This window comes from Pongo pygmaeus, chromosome 7, assembly GCF_028885625.2.
Source record: "Pongo pygmaeus isolate AG05252 chromosome 7, NHGRI_mPonPyg2-v2.0_pri, whole genome shotgun sequence".
In the NCBI taxonomy this organism is placed as follows: Eukaryota; Metazoa; Chordata; class Mammalia; order Primates; family Hominidae; genus Pongo; species Pongo pygmaeus.
The window spans coordinates 139,420,248-139,437,230 of record NC_072380.2 but is presented as its reverse complement, the minus strand read 5'-3'; the positions used below and the strand labels follow the sequence as shown (position 1 = coordinate 139,437,230).

The 16,983-nt window shown below is 41.9% G+C and overlaps 1 long non-coding RNA gene across 2 annotated transcripts in view; it reads right to left on the bottom strand.

The window, feature by feature from the left end:
• The window catches only part of LOC134740045 (uncharacterized), a 338,647-nt gene that overhangs the window by 286,108 nt on the left and 35,556 nt on the right, over positions 1-16,983 (bottom strand). For both annotated transcript variants that reach the window (XR_010127287.1, XR_010127288.1), the window contains exon 2: positions 13,890-13,988. This is a non-coding gene — a long non-coding RNA (uncharacterized LOC134740045). The remainder of the gene's footprint in view (positions 1-13,889; positions 13,989-16,983) is intronic.

Sequence of the window (16,983 nt, the reverse complement as noted above, 5' to 3'; positions counted from 1 at the left end):
TCATGCCACTGTACTCCAGCCTGGGTGACAGAGCAAGACTTTGTTTAAAAAAAAAAAAAAAAAAAAAAAACCATTAGCATTCAAAAGCAGGTTTTGACTTTAATTTTTTATTCAATTTTAATGTTGCTTTATTTCAGGAGGTTCCAGTTCTTGGTAAGATGGGATGAGCATAGTCTACCCTGTCTCTTGCACTGACAGCTTTCACTGAAGCTATGAAACCTGGACAGAACAAGCTAGCTGCATGGAACAGCTACTTGAGGACTCTGAAAAATAAATAGCAAGAAGATTGGGAAGGCACCTGAAAGTTTAAAGTACCACCAAACCTGTGATGAATTTTTATTTTTTTCTCTTCTGGTATTCTCTAGCCTGAAAGCCATAAAGGAGCACCAGAACACCCAGAGAGCTCCGGGGGAAACCCTTTTTTTGCCTCAAGGTGTGAAAGGCAAACTCCTAACATTCATGTAAGAGAGTGAGTAATTCCCTCCCTTTCTTTCATTCTTTCTGTTTTCTCACACCATGATCCCCAAGCAATTCCACAGCAGTAATGGCAGAGGCCTCCAATAGGGGCCCCGCTGGAGGGGGAGGGTCCTGGGGGTATCTTCCTTTCTGATCAGTGGAGCTATAATTCCAAAGAGGTGAAGTGACTCTCCCTTAATTTTTATTTTTTCTTTATCCTCCCAGCAGTTAGCTCTGGATATGTGTAGCAGAGTGGGAAAACTAAAGCCTCCACTCTCTAGCAGAAGAAACCAAAAAGAGACTCCCATGGAACAAGTACCAGCAGATTGCAAAAAGAGGGGATATCAAGAAAGAAACCCCATAAAGTTGCTTATGAACTCTGTGGCTTACCTCAAATTTACGTATGCATGGGTCTGGCCCTAATCAACATACCAACAAGTTTAAGAACTAGACATGTAGACAGACCTTGCCCAAGTCACAAGCCCTAAGTGAGGCACATATGAGACAGATATGATTCTAACTGTGAAGCCTTTAGAAATGAAACTGACATCAGAACTATAGCCCACCGGCTGGGTACCGTGGCTCACACTTGTAACCCCAACACTTTGGAAGGCCAAGGCAGGCAGATCACCTGAGGTCAGGAGTTTGAGGCCAGCTTGGCCAACATGGCAAAACTCCATCTCTACAAAAAAAGAAAAAAAAAAAAAGTGGCCAGGTGTGGTAGCACAATCCCTGTAATCTCAGCTACTTGGAAGGCTGAGGCAGAAGAATTGCTTGAACCCAGGAGGTAGAGGTTGCAGTGAGCCGAGAGAGCTTCACTACACTCCAGCCTGGGCAACACAGTGAGACAGTCTTCAAAAAAAGAACTACAGCCCACAGAAGCCAGGTTAAAATTTGTAGCCTGAACCTAACCAGGTCAGCTACCTGCTAAGACAAAAATACCTGTGTTTTCAATAGGAGTTGAATAAGACCAAGAGTCTTATAACAGTCAAAATGTGCAGGACACAATGCAAAATTACTCAGCACATGAAGAACCAGGAAAATCTCAATTTACATAAGAAAAAACACTCAACAGATAGCAACATCAAGATGACACAGTGTTATGGGCTGAATTGTGCTCCCCCAAAATTTGTATGTTGAAGGGCTAGTCACACAAAATTCAACTGTATTTGGAGATACGACCTTTGAAAAAGTAATTGAGTTAAAATGAGTCATTAGGGTGATCTCTAATCTAATACGGATAGTGTCCTTATAAAAGAGGAGATTAAAGGACCCACAAAAAGGGACACCAAGGATGCACCCACAAAGAAAAGACCATGTGAAGACACAGAAAGATGACAGCCACCTGCAAACCAACGAAAGAGGTCCCAGGAGAAAGAAAACCTGCTAACATTTTAAATTTCTGTTGTTTAAGCCACCATGTCGGTGGCCTTATAATATCAGTGTGTATTACTGTGCTTGGATTTTCCAACAAATCTCAAAGTAGCTATTCTATGAATGCCATAACAAGTAATAGTAAATATTCTTGAAACAACTGGGAAGAGAAAATCTCAACAAAGAACTAAACGATATATAGAAAAATAAGATTAAAATTTTAGAAATAAAAAATACAAATAAACACAAAATAAATAAATAAACTTACTAATTGAGCACAATAGCAGATTGGAAAAGAGAAAAAATTATTACTGAACCAAAAGGCAGATCAATAGAAAACATCCCATCCAAAGAACAAAGAGGAAAAAAAATTGAACAAAAATTAACAGAACCTCATGGACCTGTGGGGCAATAAAAAGGATTGAAAATTAAGATCACTGGAATCCCATAAAAAGAGAAAGAAGAGTACGGTGTTGAAAACATATTTAAAGAAACAATCACTAAAATCTTCCCAAGTTTAGCAAAAGATTAAAACTATAGGTCCAAGAAGTTAAGTAAAACTCAAACAGAATAAATGCCAAAAAAAATCCACACCCAGGCAATCAAACTGCTGAAAACTAATGACAAAAAAATAAAGAAATAAAGCAGAGAGGCTGGGTGCTGTGGCTCACACCTGTAATTCCAGTGCTTTGGGAGGCCAAGGCAGGCAGATCACCTGAGGTCAGGTGTTAGAGACCAGCCTGGCCAACATGGTGAAACCCCGTCTCTACTAAAAATACAAAAATTAGTCGGTCATGGTGGCAGGTGCCTGTAATTCCAGCTACTCAGGAGGCTGAGGCAGGAGAATTGCTTGAACCCAGGAGGCAGAGGTTGCAGTGAACCAAGATCATGCCACTGTACTCCAGCCTGGGCAACAGTAGGAGACTCCATCTCAAAAAAAAAAAAAAAAGAAAGAAAGAAAGAAAGAAAGAAAGAAAGACAGAAAAGAATGAAAGCAGAGAGAAATAATGCATTATCTATGGGGGAACAACTTGAATGACAGATTTCTTATCAGAAGCCTTAAAAGATAGAAAGCCTGGAGTTCTTACAAATAACACAGAAGCACAAACCATTTTTAAAACTGATTAACTGACTGGGCTTTGTGGCTCACACCTGTAATCCCAGCACTCTGGGAGGCTAAGGTTGGAGGGTTGCTTGAGCCTAGGAGTTCGAGACCAACCTAGGCAACATGGCAAGACCTAATCTCTACAGAAAACTTTTTAAAAAATTAGCCTGTGATATGGTCTCACCGTGTCCCCACCCAGATCTCATCTTGAATTCCCACGTGTTGTGGGAGGAACCCAGTGGGAGGTAATTGAATCACAGGGGCAGGTCCTTCCTGTGCTGTTCTCATGATAGTAAGTATCACAGATCTGATGGTTAGTGTAAGGGGGAGTTTCCCTGCACAAGCTCTCTCTTCTCTTGTCTGCCATCATGTGAGACTTGGCTTTCACCTTCTGCCATGATTGTGAGGCCTCCCCAGCCACGTGGAACTGTAAGTCCATTAAAACTCTTTGTTTTGTAAATTGTCCAGTCTCCGGTATATCTTTATCAGCAATGAGAAAACAGACTAATACAGCCAGGCATGGTGGTGTGCACCTGTAAACTCAGCTACTCATGTGGTTGAGGCAGGACGATGTCTTGAGCCCAGGAGTTGGAGGCAGCAGTGAACTGTGATCATATCACTGCACTCCAACTTGGGTGACAGAACAAGACCCAATCTCAGAAAATAAATAAATAAAACAAAATAAACTGGACTTCATTAAAATTAAAGTCTTTTGCTCTGTGAAAGACATTATTAAGTGAAAAGACAAGCTATGGACTAGGAGAAAATATCTTCTAATTACATATCTGACAAAAAACTTATTATGTATATATAATGACCTCTCTAAACTCAAGAGCAAGAAAACAAAAACCCAATCTGAAAATGGGCAAATGAACAGACACTTGCTTACAGAAGATACGGGGATAGAAAATATGCATGTGAAAAGATGTTCTACATAATTAACCATTAGAAAAATGCAATTTAAAAGCATAAGATTCCACTACATATGTATTAGAATAGCTAAAATAAAAAGTACTAGTAGAACGAAGTGATAGTGAGGATTTGGAGCAATTGAAACTCTTGCATATTGCTGATCGGAATGGAAAATGATATAGCCAGTTTCTAAATCAGCTTGGCAGTTTCTTATAACATTAAACATACAAGTATCATATGATACCATTTCTACTGCTGGGCATTTCCCCTTTGAGAAAGGAAAACTTGTATTCACTCAAAAATCTGTACATGAACATTTATTGCAGCTCTATTTCCAATTGCCAAAAACTGGAAATAACTCCAACGTCCTTCTGAAACCAGCTTAACTGTCCCATAGAACTGACATTTGCAGCTTTTTGAATAAACATAGAAATTGACACTTCTGGTCTTAAAACTTGAAAGTTAAATTTGTCTTATCATCTAAGTTTCTTCCTCAGAAAACCAGACCTCAAACAAGAAACTGAGGCACTGAAACTCACCGTATCACTGCATCCAGACAATGAGATGCCAGACCCCTTATGTATCATGTTGTCATTGTTGTTGTTTTATTTTGTAGAGGTGGGGTCTCGTTGTGTCACCAGAGCTGGTCTTGAATTCCTGGCCTCAAGTGATCCTCTCACCTTGGCCTCTCAAAGTGTTAGCATTACAGGTGTGAGCCACTGCACCTTCTTCACATGATTCTCTTAGCCTTCCCTATTTCCTGTTAATCAACTTTCTTCGTTATTCCCCCAATTCATGTTTACCATCTCCTCTTCCTTATCCCTCCTTAATTCCTGTTTTCTCATATTTAACAACATTCCTTCTCCTACATAGAAACCCCTGATTTTAGCTGACTGGGGAGATGGACTTGAGACTCAACTCCGGTATCTTTGGCTGCAGCACCCGAATAAAGCCTTCTTCCCTGGTAACACTCTTTGTCCCAGTGACTAGCTTCCTGTGCACTGAGAAATGAGACCTAGACAAACCCCTGGTATTTTGGTAATACTTCATTGGTAAGTGGAAAAACAAACTGTGGTATGTCCATACAATGGAATACAACGCAACATTAAAAAAGAACAAACTATTGATACATGCAACAATTTGGATATATCTCAAAGGAATTAGGCTAAGTGGGGGGAAAAGCCAACCTCAAAAGATTCCATTTTATATAACATTCTTGAAATGTCAAAATGATAGTGACGGAGAACAGATTGCCAGGGTTTAGAATGGGTGCAGGGCATCTGACTGTAAAGAAGTATCAGGATAGTTTTAGGAGTGCTGTAGCTGTTCTGTGTCCTAATTGTGAAAAGCATACATGTGTTAAGATTCATAGAATCATATACCAAAAAGTTAATTTTTCTGTACAGTAATTTTAAAAAATTAATAAATAAAAATACATTATTCTGCTTTATACAATTATTTATTTGATAACATTATTATTTTTCCAAAAATTTGAATTGCCAGATATCAGGTACCCTGTTGGAGAAATGACCCTTTGGCAACTTGCCTAGAAATCTAAATTTCAGGGAAAAAAAAAATGTATCTTCAGTTCCCATCATTACTTGACAGTGAAGGATGACTTGATTGAGAAGTCAAAGAAGAAAGATGGGGGCCTAGTCCGGGCTAACATGAAGTAGGGTGGAGGAAGCTGTGTGCAAAGCCAAGCTGTAGAAACAGGCCCAGCCAAAGTGAGTGAGTGTGGTCCTTCCAAGAAGAAAGGAATAACTTCCTAAGAGGGAAAACACCAGGCCCAAAGAGAGTTTGAGCTTTTAATCAACAGCTTATTTACCTTAGAGGATCTTTAAAAACTATTTTTTCTTTTTGTTTTTTGAGATAGAGTCTTGCTCTATTGCCCAGGGTAGAGTGCAATGGCACAGTCTTGGCTCACTACAAGCTCTGCCTCCCTGATTCAAGCGATTCTCATTCCTCAGCCTCCCGAGTAGCTGGGATTACAGGTGCCCACCACCATGCTCAGCTAATTTTTGTATTTTTAGTAGAGATGGGGTTTCACCATGTTGACCAGGCTGGTCTCGGACTCCTGACCTCAAGTGATCTGCCTGCTCAGCCTCCCAAAGTGCTTGAATTACAGGCATGAGCCACTGCACCCAGCCAAAAAACTGTTTTTTTTAAAAAAGGAAGAGATTGATCTTTTTAGTTACCAAATTTTTGTTCTACTACTCCACCACACTCCTCAGCATCAGTGGTTAAGAGGGTACCAGAGCAAGATGGAATAAATTCTAAAAACAGCACTTTTTTTTTTTTTTACTACCAATATAGATATAGATAGATAGATTGTACATACAGATTATATATACACAAATATTTGTACATGTATACATATATATATTTATATCCCCAAAATATATACTACATTTATAATAAAAGTTGACATTTATTAAGAGTTTGTCATGGCTTTAAAATATGCCTGTAAATTCTTTGACACTCTTCCACTCAAATAGTAGAACCTAAATCCCTTCATTTTGAATGTAGGCTGATCTTAGTGACTTAGTGACTCACTTTCAACAAAAAGAATGTGGCAGAGTTGATGTTATGAGAAATCAGAGATTAGGTCATAAAAAGGACTCAGCAGCCGGGTGCGGTGGCTCATGCCTGTAATCCCAGCACTTTGGGAGGCTGAGGTGGGCGGATCATGAGGTCGGGAGATCAAGACCATCCTGGCTAACATGGTGAAACCCCGTCTCTATTAAAAAATACAAAAAAAATTAGCCGGGCATGGTGGTGGGCGCCTGTAGTCCCAGCTACTCGGGAGGCTGAGGCAGGAGAATGGCAGGAACCCGAGAGGTGGAGCTTGCAGTGAACCGAGATCGCACCACTGCACTCCAGCCTGGGCAACAGAGCCAGACTCCATCTCGAAAAAAGAAAAGGATTCAGCATCTCTCTCTCTCTCTCTCTCTCATTGCTCTGTCTGGGGTACAACAGCTGTCAAACCATGAGGACATCCATTCAGCCCTATGGAGAGGCCCACATGAAGAGAAATCAGGTCTACCACCAACAGCCAGCACCATGTAGAGTGGGCCATGTGAGAGGGCCACCTTCAACGTGGATGCTCCAGCTGCCATCAAGCCTTCAAATACTTGTAGGTCCAGCCAATATCTTACTGCAAACTCATGAGAAACTCCAAGCCTAAACAGCCCAGCAAAGCTACTCTTGAATTCCTGAGTCATGGAAACTGAAGGATAATAGATTATTACTGCTCTAAGCTACTAAGTTATGCAGCATTAGATAAGTAAGTAACACAAAGGCTATATGCGTCAGGCTTCAAATACATTGTGAAATTTAGCTCTCATAAAGTAGAGCATCTCATTTTACAGATAAGCAGCCTGCTTCCTGGAAGTATTGAAAAATTTACCACATGGTCATGGAGTTAATTCACAGTCATGCAGAAATTCAACCTCCGGACATGCCATATAGATCATGTGACTGGATGTCAGGCACTGGGAACATGGTCATGGGAACTTTGGGAGTCATGGGAGTGTTTATCAGAGGGAGAGGTTGCTGAGCAGGAGATGGGAAAACAACATCAAGTTCAGCTAGAAGAAATGAAAACGATAAATTAGCAAATTCAGTAGAAACTCTATGTACAAATAAGGCTTAACTGGAAGGTAAGGAGTGAGATTCTAGGCAAAGAGAAAAGCAAAACAAGGTGAGAGAAAGACAAAAGTATGGAATGGTTTGTGTTCTTTTAATCACAAGCAAGTGGGTAACCAAGAACACAATAGGAATGAGCCAAAGTGGAGTAAGTCATTTGTCAAAGCCATACTGCTCATTTTCTATTACTGGTTACCCTGGTAATAGAACCCTCACTTTATGGTAATGAAATTTAAATGAGAATATCACATGCAAATGAAGTAACGTATTTTTTTTGGGGGGGTGTACTGATGTTCACATTTATCTAGTTAGCTCCACTTTCTCAGGAATTCTAGGTACAATTTGGGAGGAGTTTTGTTGCAGAAAAAGAATGATACCATGAAAGAGAAGATGAAGAATACGGCTTATTCTATTAGCTTGGCCACCCAGAAAGATCTTCTAGGTACCATTGATGTGTTTATTTTCCCCATAACCCTGGTAGGAGTCAGTATTAAATAATGAATCTTGCAATTTTTCTTGTCTGGCCCATTCTGACCTCATTGCTTAAAGGAACCCTATAAGTCAGGGCTGCAGCCAGGCCAACTGATCACTTCCCCAGGGCCCTCGGTAAGGGGTCAGAGCCCTATATATGCTCACTGCTTGGACAGCTCTGCCTACTGTGGCCATTTCTGCATAGACATAGGCTGCCCAGAGAGACTGTATCAGTTTCCTAGGGCTGCTATAACAAACCATCACAAACTAGTTACCTTAAACCAACAGAAATTTATTATCGTGTAGTTCTGAAGGCTAGAAGTCCAAAACCAAGGTGTTGGCAAGGCCATGCTCTCTCTCTGAAGGCTCATGTGGGGAGATCCCTCCTTGGTTCTTCCTAGCTTCTGGTTGCTTTCTGGAAATCCTTGGCAATCCTTGGCTTGCAACTGCTACGCTTCAATCTCTGTGTCCTGTGTCATACACCCATCTTCTCTTTGTGTGTCTACATGCCTTCTTATAAGGATACCAGCCATATTAGATTACAGCCCAACCTAATGACCTTATCTTAACTTCATTACATCTGCAAGGATCCTTTTAAAGAATAAGATCACATTCTGAGGTACTGTGGGCGAGAATTTCAAAATAAGAATATTTTGGAGGGTGTAATGGTTAATTTTATGTGTCAACTTGACTGGGTTAAGGGATGGCTAGATAGCTGGTAAAACATTATTTCTGAGTGTGTCTGTGAGGATGTTTCCAGAAGAGACTAGCATTTGAGTAAAAATGATGAGTAAAAATATCCACTCTCACTAATGTGGGCAGGCATTATCCAATCCATTGAGGGCCTGAATAGAACAAAAAGGTGAAAGAAGGGTGAATTATCTCTCTCTCTCTGAGCTGGGACATGCACCTTCTTCTGCTCTTGAACAGTGTAGCTCCTAGTTCTCTGGCATTTGAGCTTGGATTTAATACCATCAGCTTTCCTGGTTTTCCAGCTTGCAGACAGCATATAGTGGGACTTCTTGGCTTCCATAATTGCATGAGCCAAATCATATATATATAGTAGGAGAGCCCAGAGTCAACAGAGATAGCAGAAATGGGCAAAAGAAGACATGACCCCAAAACAAACCACTTGCAGTCCTCACAATGCCACAGTTAATCTAAGAGATAAGATGCTGGGCTAAAAGTGTGAAGACTTGGCTTTCCGTTACTCTGCTGCAGACTGTGTGTGAGCTTTCTGTGTTGTCCACCTGAGCACCTAGCAGTGACCTTCATATGAGTGTCCCTTCAACACACAGTAGCTCATGGGTCACTTGTGCTTTGGTGAGCCATTCTCTCTGCTCAGCACTTTCATCAACACAAGAGACAACTACTCCCTAGATAAGCTCTGGCTCCAAGATATATCTTCTAGGACCCCATAATCACATCTGCAACTCAACCTTCAGGGTAAAGAATGGGCAAAAGAAACATGTGAATACATTCACAAATACGTGGGGACAAGATAAATGTGTGAACATGTCCACAAATACTTGGAGGCAATCTGGAAATGGCATGAAACACTCCACGGCCCATAATTCAGTTTCATAATCATATCCAGCAGCCAACTACTTGGAGACAATCTGGAAATAGCACACATCACTCCTGGTCACATTCCACGATCCAGAATTCAGATGCATGGTCACACCCCAGCAGGCAAGGAGGGTGAGAAATGAGGTTTCTAGCTGTGTAGCCATGTGTCCAGCTAAAAATCTGGGTTTCTATTCTTTAAAAAAATCTATTATTTTAAGAAATTAAATTCTATTATTAAAAGGGGAGAATGGATTTTGGTGGAAAACTTGTCTCTCCCATACTCTGTACATATTTTGTTAAAATGCTAACTTTTTTCTTTGTGGTCATCCTGAAAACACTACTTTATAACATTTGCATAGTTCTCAGCCACGTAGTTGTATAAAAGTTTATGTCATCATTTTCCTATTGTTGGACATTTATAATATTCATTTTTCACATTATAAGTATGCCTTAAAGAAGAAACACACTCATCTTCGTGCACATCTCTGTTAATCTCCTTATGGGAATCTCTTAAAAGGCTTTTTTGAGAGTCCATGACCAGGTCTGTGATACGGGGACCACATTAGCCTGAAGGACTGCTGTTCCAGGTCTTTCTTTGAGAGAAGTGAAACTTTCATGATCTTGGTGCATTCTGACCATCTTTCCAAGCCATTCTGCTTTGGCCAGTTCCTCTAGGCCCTAGGCTGGATATCAGAGGCAAGGTACTTGGGAGATAATTTTTTTTATAGCCAGATGTGATATTAGTAGAAACATGCCATTACTGGATGTTTTCAGAGGTTTGACCTGAGGGTTTGCCTTGAAATTGTGTCCCAAGCATCTCCAGGTTATGTGTATGTATGGTTTTTACTCATTAACTCTATTTGCACACCTATTTACAACTTGCAAGATACTTAACCACACATGATGTCATTGGCTGTATCCAACAGTGAGTTTTCTAAAACACAAATCTGATACTACCAGTTTCATGGCTTAAACCCTTTGAAATATCCACACACCTGCAGATGAAAGTCCAAATTCATTAACATAATTCATAAGTCTCCATGACTGCCATACCAATTAGCTTACTACTGCAAACAAACACCCCACCACTCCCACCCCACACACAAAAGCTTCATGGATTAAAATAATAGCCTTTTATTTAGCTCATAATACCATAAATCAGCAATTTAGGCTGGGTTCAGCTGGGCAGTTCTTACGCTAAGCTCAGCTGGGCTCACTTGTGCATCCATGGTCAATTGCAGGTCAGCTAGGCAACTCTATTTCTGAAAACAGCTGAGTGTAGGCTGGGATGACCAAGAAACTGAGGCAAGTGTCTCTCACCATCCAGCAGGCCACCTTGGACTTATAAAAATGTCAGTGTCAGGTTGAAAAAGTAGCAAGAAGCTCCCATGGGAAAGCATTTTTCTTTTCTTTTTCTTTTTTTTTTTTTTGAGACAGTCTCACTCTGTCACCCAGGCTGGAGTGCAGTGGCACGATCTCAGCTCACTGCAACCTCCACCTCCTGGGTTCAAGCGATTCTCCTGCCTCAGTCTCCCGAGTAGCTGGGACTACAGGCATGCACCACATGCCCAGCTAATTTTTGCATTTTTAGTAGAGACGGTGTTTCACCATGTTGGCCAGGATGGTCTCGAACTCTTGACCTCATGATCCACCTGTCTCGGCCTCCCAAAGTGCTAGGATTACAGCCATGAGCCACCATGCCTGGCCTTCATTTTTTTTTTTTTGAGACAGAGTCTCACTTTGTTGCCCAGGCTGGAGTGCAATGGTACCATCTTGGCTCACTGCAACCTCCACCTCCCGGGTTCAAGTGATTCTCCTGCCTCAGCCTCCTGAGTAGCTGGGACTGCAGGAGTGCACCACCATGCCTGGCTAATTTTTGCATTTTCAGTAGAAATGGGGTTTCGCCATGTTGGCCAGGTTGGTCTTGAACCCCTGACTTCAGGTGATCTGCCTGCCTCAGCCTCCCAAACTGCTGGGATTACAGGCATGAGCCACCTCACCCAGCCTGCAAACATTTTTCAAGTGTCCTCTTGCATTATGTTTGCTAATTTCTCAATGGCCAGAGCAAGTCCTATAGCCAACTCAGATTGAAGGGATGAAACAAGAAAGCAGACTTTCCCTGATGAAAGGGGGAAAAAAATGTGGCTATTTTTGCCATTTACAATGACTTCTTTCTCCAGTAGCATCTCCTTGTGTCTCCACCTTCACCTCCAACACTCTGCTCCAACTAAACAGAACTGCTTACAGCTCCCCCACCCTATCTTGTTCTTTCAGGCCTCCAGGCTTTTGCCCACTCTAAAGCCTTGCCTGCTAGGTTTCTATCACTATTCAGCTCCAAGTAAGTACCATTCTAGACATCCCTTCCTCCAGGAAGCCTTGCTTCTCTCACCTCTAGCAGGGCTGGTATTCCTCCTCTGTGTTCTTTTCCTTCCCCTTATAGCCCATACCATGCTCTATTACAAATGTCTGTTTTCTTGTCAATTTTTCCAAAAAGACTGTAAGGTTCTTGAGAGCAATACTTGTTTCCTATTGCATACTTGGTACCTAGTGCCATACAATAGGAGCAAATAGCTATTTGTTGGTCAACTGAAGAACTGTGCACGAGGGAGTGAAAGCAACAGAGGTAAGAAAACCTTTTGCAAATCAACAGGCACCACATACATCACAGTAATGGAAACTTAGAGTAAGAAGGAACTTTTTATCTTATCCATGCATAATTCCTTGGAAGAACATGGTTAAAAATTTCCTCTCAGTTCATTGGTCACAGCTGTAGATACGGAAAACAACTCATGCCCTCATAGAGCTCATTCTATTTCCAAACTCTTTTTAGGCTTAATACTCTCTTTCTTCACTGAACCCAAATCTTCCCAGTACCTTACATCTATCCCAAGACCTGCTGTCTGGAGCCTCAACATTAAAGTGCAATCCTTTTTCTTCACACATCAGGCCTTCTCACACCAAATCCAACACCTATCCCTCTTAGCGTGTGTCTTCACAGCCCTCACCACCCGGGTGGCCTTCTTATGGCCACACCCAGTGTGTCTTTGTTTCTCTTGGAAATAAGATCGGGAGCTGGACAGAATATTCCCTCAGGCTTGAGAGATGAGCTTCTCAGTAAACTAGCAGTCAAGACTGTAATGGCACCAGCGAAACTTACTGCTGAGAATTGCAGCTCCCACTGCAATGGAACTCAGCCATGAATCACACCATTAATATAACTTTTCTAAAAAGGTTAAACTCTACACAGGCATTAATATGAGGAAAATTCCACATGAGTCTTTTTACCTGTTCTTATCATTTGTATCCATGTCAAGGCCCCCAAAAAGCTCAACATTGCTAGATTTCAAATATCTCTAGCAAAAAATAGCAAGAGATACTGAGGTGTATTTCATCATGAATAGACCATACACTTTGGAATGAATCAAAACTGCATTGGAGAGCTAGTTCCAAAACGTACTAAGCACGTGCATTAGGAAAGGAGTTAACCTCTTTAGGGCAGGCAGTTCCTCATCAGCCTCCAGAGCTACTGTTAGGACTACACTGGTCTAACTCGAGCTGACACTTAAATTTCAAGCTTGTCATGTGTCAAGCTGAGTACTTATACAATGCTATGCATTTTAACATGCACCTACCTTTATGAAGAAAATTCCATTAATATGCATATGTTATATTATATAAGAGGACATGGAGGCTCTGAATTTTGAAGTTATTTGCTCAACATCACAGAGCTAGCAGGTAGCAATGCTCCAAATTTTGAAGTTATTTGCCCAGCATCACAGAACTAGCAGGTAGCAATGCTCCAAATTTTGAAGTTATTTGCTCAACATCATAGAACTAGCAAGTAGCAACGCTGGGCCATGAACCCAAGTCTCTAGCTCCAGACCATGGGCACCCGGTGAACCCTCTAGAAAAGTTGGTACTTACATTCCTACCTTGAAAAGTAGAGACACGAGTGATTCCTAAATTACCCATGTTACTAAATGGTGACTAATGTGAGCTGCCACGGTTCTGTGGCTGCAGGGCTTACACAGTCACTATGATCTGCAGTAAAGTCCTGGCAAGAATAGTGGGCTCAGTACAACACTGCCAATCTCTTGGGGATTAGCAGTGCTGCCCAATTTTGCTGCTATATTAGCTCACTTTCCCAGAGATACATTAGAAAGCAGGAAATATTAAAAAAAAAAAAAAGAAGAAAGAAAAGAAGAAAACCTACCCCAATGTGTCATTTTGCTAACAGCCTTAACTTTGCAACAAATAAAGACTGCAAATGGGAAGAAAATGCATAAAATGAAAATAAGCTGAGTGAATCATGGCACGTGGTTTGTAGAGTATATAAATATTCATGTTAAATTACCTTTTCCTCCAACTCCATGGTTCTCCTGTGTGCACTTAGGGCTGACTGGTTTCAGTAGGCCTTAGTTACCTACACAAACGCGGTGACTTTTGTGAGAGCCTGAGGAGTAAATAATGACTATTATTAGCACAAGCCTGAATAATGTCTAATCCCACTGAAAGCCCCCGGACACTCAAGCACCCCTCTCCATTTGGCAAGGGAACAGTAATCCATCTCTTGGTCTTTCCTAGCCAACGGAAACTGAGCTGAGGGAGAAAAGAGAGGAGAAAATCCTTAATCTTAGCAACGGTGAGCTCTGGTATTTTAGCTGTGGAGCTTAAAGGGAAAAAAAAAAAAAAAAAGCCTTGTTGAAAAGTTCAACTCTAGGTAACCAGGTTCTGAAAGCCTCTTTTGTATGACTGGGGAGGTGGGTTGTGTGGGCAAGGAGGAATGAGGGTCACTCCAGGGTTGCTTTGCCTGCCTGGCAGCAAGATCGTTCCCTTCCTGTTGAGGAGGAACAGGGCAGGGTTGCTAAGGACGGTCACAGCTCACAGCTCCACTGCATGGGAAGGCCGAAAGATAGGAGCTTGCTCGAGGCTTAGCTGGCTCGAGGGGCCAACTTTCCTTCCCTGATTCTGCTCTGGCCTCCCAGTGACCTTGGGTTACACTGCAGTCAAGTCCATTGCTGGTAACATTTATCTCACTCTTCTGTGCAGCCCTCAGCCGCTTCCCACCCAATGCAACATTCTAAATGTGAGTTATTGGAATTTCCTTACATCAGCACAGAGAGATGTGCTGGCATCTTACTCCCCATGCAAACCCAGTTTATCTCTACCTAGGAAAAGGAGCATCAGCATGGGTGTAGTGTGGTGTGCATGTGATTGTAGGTTCTATCCGTGGTGAAGTAATTTTCCGCATGTAAAAAGGATCCTGTATAAACTGTCTTATATGAAACAGCAAGATGACTAAGCGTTAAGCCTGGCTTTCTCTTATACCTCTTCAAATTTGTTAAAACGCCATTTTCTTCAAATAAGAATATATAGTTCATAAAGCTAAAAGTTTCTAAGTATAGCTTTGGGTGTTTATTTCAGCTAATCCAATAAGCATTTCTTGAAGACATACTATGAGGCAGGTATTGCACCTGGAGCTAATAACATGACTAGTGTGGAGGGAAAAGAAACACAGACTCTTGAGGCAGACCAGGTTCGAATCTTGGCTATGCTACCTGCACCTTTGAGGCCTTAGGTAAAAAGCTAAAACTTTTTTCTTCTTCTTTTTGAAACAAGGTCTTGCTCTGTTGCCCAGCCTGGAGTGCAGTGGCGCAGTCTCGGCTCACTGCAACCTCCGCCTCCCAGGCTCAAGTGAATCTCCAACCTCAGCCTCACAAGTAGCTGGGACTACAAGCGTGCACCAGCATGCCCAGACAGTTTTTCTATTTTTATAAAGATGGGGTTTCACCATGTTGCCCAGGCTAAAAGCTAAAACTTTGGATGCCTCAGTTTCTGTATCCTTAAAATAGAGGTAACAGTACAGATGTGAGGAGTCAATGAGATGGCATGTATAGGAAGCATAGTGACACAGTGTCTGGCACCCAGAAGCTCTATACATGTGTCTGCTCAGATGCTACCTGAAGAGAGGGCTCAGCCTAACTGGGAGCCTGCGGGCAGATTCTAGCATCACAGGGTGATGAGCTCTTTAATTGAGATATGAACACAGCTCTACAGAATGATAGACAAAGGAGAAATGAGAGGGAGGATTTGATGGCAACAGACAGACAGGTGGGAAGGCAGCTTTTCAGAGAGAGGATCAGCAGGAGCCATGCATGGAGCAGGGAACCTAGAGGACATTTTCAGAGATGTGCTTTGCCATGGCACTTGAGTGTAGATAGAATTGGGAACGATTTCTATTTTCTGTTGGTGTTGATTTAATAAATCAGAGAATCCTGTGAACTATCTCTGGTTCCCTATTATGGGTGCATTAATGGATGCTTTTAAAATAAAGTAAAATAAAATAAAAGGGATTTCAAGAGGAAGAGCCATTTATCGAGCATCCACTAGCCTTTTGCATGCGTAATTTTCTTTTTCTTATCTCATCATAACAAACAAGGAAACTGAAGATCAAAGAGATGACGCAGCTTATCCAAGTTCATACCAATAAGAGGTGGGACTGGGTGGCAACCCCATCTGGACTAATGGGACCAAAGGCTGTGCTTGTCTCCTTTGCCCTGCTGCCTCCCACTGAAGCCTTTCAACTCAATATGTTCCCCGCCCTCTCTTCTCCAGCCATTTTCTTCTGCGTCCCTCGCCTTGAGGACCATGGGGTTATCTATCTGAAGCATCTCTCTTCCTCCCATTCTTTCTGCTCTCCTGACCCTCTTTTTTTTTCCCCCATGACAGTCCAGACAGCCTCCCAGCCCAGAAAATAGATACAGGCAGTAGGAAGGCAAGCTACCTTCTTCATTCAAAAAGACCCACGTGTTTTGTGTCATTTTTAATCTGTGGAATATTTTTGTGAAGTAAGGCTGACAGTTTACAGAAATCCAGGTAATAGGACTTGTTCGTGGTCACACAGAAAGTAAAGGGCAAAAAGATAACCATGTGGAAAGTCTGTTAATACCAAGGTCAGGAGTGGACCTGTTTCTAAAATATCAGCCCCCATGGTGCTAACAGCTCACATCTACATCCCACACACACCTGCATCTTGGCACTTTGAGGCCCCATTTCCTGTCCCTCCAATAATCCAAAGAATCCTTACTCTTTTGAGAATGCTTACATTGGTGAATAGTAGCTTAAAGGACATTTTCTTCATAACAGCATGTTCACATGCTAACAGGAAAGACAAGAAAAGATGGTACAGGTGAAAGACGTGGAAAAGAGTGGAAGAAATAAATATTTGAGCATTTCTCAGGGGAGGAGAAACAAACTTAATTTTCTTTATTTATTTTTTGAGACAGGGTCTCACTCTGTCGCCCAGGCTGGAGTGCAGTGGCCCAATCACAGCTCACTGCAGCCTCAAGCTCCCAAGGCTCAGGTGTTCCTCCCACCTCAGCCCCCGAGTAGCTGGGACTTCACGTGCGCGCCACCACACCCAGCTAATTTTTCTAATTTTTGTGGTG